Genomic DNA, 3,937 nt, shown 5'->3' on the forward strand with positions numbered 1-3,937 from the left:
GTGAAAATTCACTTGAAACAAGTGAAAATTGTCTAAAAACAAGTTACTTCTGAGGTGATCATGTCTTATTTTAAGTGTAATGAGATATTTTGACTAGAAATAAGACATTTTTGACTTGAAATAAGACAAATAATCTTGGTAAGATTTTGACTTTTTTGCAGTGCAGGTCGATCTGTTTCAACCAATCAGCATAAAGCCTTTAAATGGATCAGGTGTGAAAGAGTAGAGCTGAGGTTGGGAACCACTGTTGTAAGAGAGGGACTTTCTTCAGGGTTAAAGCTCATAATTCATAGCCAATGTTCAATGCAAACCTTTCAGAATGCAATGTTCAAGTTTTGTGCCACTATTGCTTTTACTGTGGATACAATTGTCTTTTGCTCCATTCTTCAACTGCATATCCCCTGTACCGGCCCTATACCAGTGGATTGGTGGACTTGGGCACTCCTGTTACTTTGAACCAATATCAAAAATATCTTTATATAAGTCTTGATTTCACAAAACAAAGCAGGTAACAGGTATAGACAACCTTCTGGTATCTCAATTTTCATTGTGGCAGTGTATTTAAAAAGGGTTTCACACATTGGTTAGGGTGTTGCTTCAACTTAAATTCATGTTTGTCAGGATTATGCACAGAGCTTCCTCTCGTTGGGTTGGGTCACCAAGGCTGTTTGAAAACGCTCCCTCTCAACAAAGTCTCAGTCTGACTGGCCTCAATCCAGCTGTGATTACTGTGTTCTGCTATGGCCAAATGAACTTAGTTAAGCAGGACACCACTCTAGGGTTGGAGATAACTGATCTAAATCAACTAGGTGTGAAAATCTCTGTCTAGGTAAACAAGAGGCTTACTGTCTGGACAGATCAGAGGTGGAGAGGTAGCCTGGGGCTGGGTCTACTGCGTCTTCTGGGTTTACCTGATCTACTGGTCTACTGGGTCTTCTGAACCTATTGGGCTCACTGGGTCTTCTGGGTTTGCTGGGTCTGTTGGAAGGGTTGGATCTTCTAGAGCTACATGAGTGGTGTGCCATCGAGATCCAAAAGACTGCAGGGTTTCACTGCAGCCAAATGGCTACAGCAGCCAGTGTCACTGATCAATAGACCTTCACTCAGAAAGGAGAAAGTTCACCTGATGTAGTGACAGGTTGTTAATAAACACCTCAGGCTGAACATCTTCACAGCTCGAGATGGACTGAAGCTTGAAAGATATTCTGTGCTCTGAGTTTGAGATTGGCTGAAGAACAGAAAAAAAATACACACTTTGAGGTGGCCTGGAGAACACGCAACATCTTTCCAGTTTGAGGTGAAGAACAGAGGACACTGTTTTGCGCCATCAGTTGGGACAGACAGGTATTAATTTCTCCAACTGTTTCAACTTACTCTCCAGTATTGACCGCAGTGCGCTTTTGACATATGTGCTGTTCTTGCAATGAATCTTGGGGCTTTCCATTTGCTTTGGAAGTCCAGGTCACCATACAATGCATCCTTGGTTGTGAAGTAAACTTCATCTGTCCTTTGTCCTCGGTGTTCCTTTTGCTTTTGAGTCATACTTCGGCTATGAGATATAAATGTCAAACCACAACATGGAGGAGGCAAGAATGGACAAGAATGAAAAAAGAGAAACACCCCTGCACACTTTTTAGCCTCAAATAGCACATGGCTGAGAACCACTGGTGTACTGAGTCTATTGGTGGTACTGGAGGAGAGGGAAGGAGGGAGGCACCAGAGGAAAAATCTCCCCCGCTGCATCCAGCAGCTGTTATCTGGCAGCACCTGCCTCTTCAGGGAGCCCAGGCCTACAGAGAAGGGACACCAGCCCCCAGGCTTAACCCCGGGCTATGTACACCAGCCATATGCCTGGCGAGCTGCATGGACCAGTGTAGCAGGGAATGAATGACTCCAGTGTTGGGGGGTAAAACAGAGAGAGACTGTCAGCAGAGGGTGTACTCTATCTGACAGCTTAGCCGACGCCAGGCTGGGTCAATCCCAGGCCACGGAGGATGAGGGGCTGAGGCTCCCCCCCCTCGGCACCACAGTGGACCATTTTGATGTCAAACATCTCCGCGTTTGATAGGAGATGAGCATGAAAGCAGAGCCACGGGGAACAGAGCAGGAGACGTGACCGCGAGGAACGGCGAGGAGTGACGCGTTAGGAAATTAATTAACGTGGGGAAAGGAGTGAAGTACCTGCCTCTGGGCGTGCAGAGCAGAGCAGCCGTCTGAATCATTGAAGTTGTGTCTGACTCCCTGTGACCAGCCGGCCAACCCGCGGCGGTTAGCAGCATATGAAAGTGTAATGAGATGTCTATCGCCTGGCTCGACGTCACCTCCTCTGTTTCAAAGTAGCCAGACTTGGATGGCAAGAGTGTGATATGATAGCGCTGCCTGACACCCTGGGAATCGTCGAGAATTTCCCCCCCTCACAAAACAAGAGAGGACAGAGGCAGGCAGTGTTTTGGGGGGAGATGATTCTGTGGTGATAAATGCAATTTACCTGCCATCCAATCCCACACTCCCTTCTCTCTGTCCTCCTGCCTTTCAATCTTTTCTGTTACTGTGGGATTCCTCATGTTTTAAATATGGTAACATGAAATAGCATCGCCATTCCTTAGCATTATCATATCTTGCTCAGTTTATGTCATTATACCAACCTCTGTTTTTTTCTTGAAACACATAAACATCATGTAGCTTGTGCTATCAAAGTATTGTGCATTGTGGCTTTGAGAAACTCCAGTGATTGCTGCACTGTATGAAAAGGAATAAAATATGAGATCCTCGGTCTTTTCATTTTGTCTCTATCTTTGTTGGTAAGCACTCGTCGCTGTAGTATTTTTGCACTACATTTCCCATAGTCTCTGATGTCTTTTTCCTTGGTCTTTCTGATGATGACGATGAGTTTTGGTGAGTGCATGTTTTAGTCTTTGGTGGCTATTAGCACTCATGGTAAGTACCCAGTTGGAAAACACATCTCTTCCTGTGCCAGGACTTTTCTCAGAAAAGATCCACCGGGCGCAAACTGCTTATAACAGTGAATAGGGAAGCTTTCATGAACTGTCCATAGGCTGGATCACTATTGTGTTACATCAATTAGAGTGTTGCAATTATTTATATATTTATTTGTATTTATAAAATGTTGGGAGTAATTTAACTGGCCAGCATTCTGTGAGAATAGATATACGTCCATGCACACTTTGCTGATCAATTACCATTAAACAAACCGCAGTTTATAATCGCACCAATTTTCCTTTCAGTCAAAGTTAGATCACAAGGGAGCCACACGTGAAGCTCGGGGTGTTGTGTGATAGTAGTTGGCAATAGGTGATAATGTCACTCCTGTTTGCCCAGTGTGATCTTAGCTTTTTCGCTGCTAATACTCCTCTCTCGCAGCTTTCCATCATCTGATATGGTGTTTCATTGATCTGTTTTCTCTCCTGCTTGTTTGGGCATCTCAACATGGAGTCAACAGAAGAAGTCCCAGGGGCTGCAGAGAGTGGCTACAAGTAGGATCACGCTCAGCTTAGTGTGCACAAGCTAAGGCGGGGAATCATATACATGCGTATATATATATATAGAGGAACCAAAATACAGTTTCACACCAAGTATGTTAAGTGGGAAAATAAAAATAAAAGGGAGGGCAGGCTACTCAATATCAACACCGATTTGAACAAAAAGGAGGTATATTTTCAGAAAAGCTGTTTTCAGTTTAGACTTTTATTGCTCCTCATACAGTTGGTTTGATACAACATATCGTGATTTATACTATGGATTCATGCCAAAGAGATTTATGGCAGGTACACTCTATCCTGCAAATAGAACAGTGGATAAACAGTGAAGCTTTGGTGGACTCACCCTTCACTACATCCCTATTCACACTCTGCAACACGCATACAGAATTCTGAAGTGTGCATGTGTGAACGAGAACATGTCTGCAAACATGGATGCA

The sequence above is a fragment of the Myripristis murdjan genome, chromosome 11, assembly GCF_902150065.1.
Source record: "Myripristis murdjan chromosome 11, fMyrMur1.1, whole genome shotgun sequence".
Lineage (NCBI taxonomy): Eukaryota > Metazoa > Chordata > Actinopteri > Holocentriformes > Holocentridae > Myripristis > Myripristis murdjan.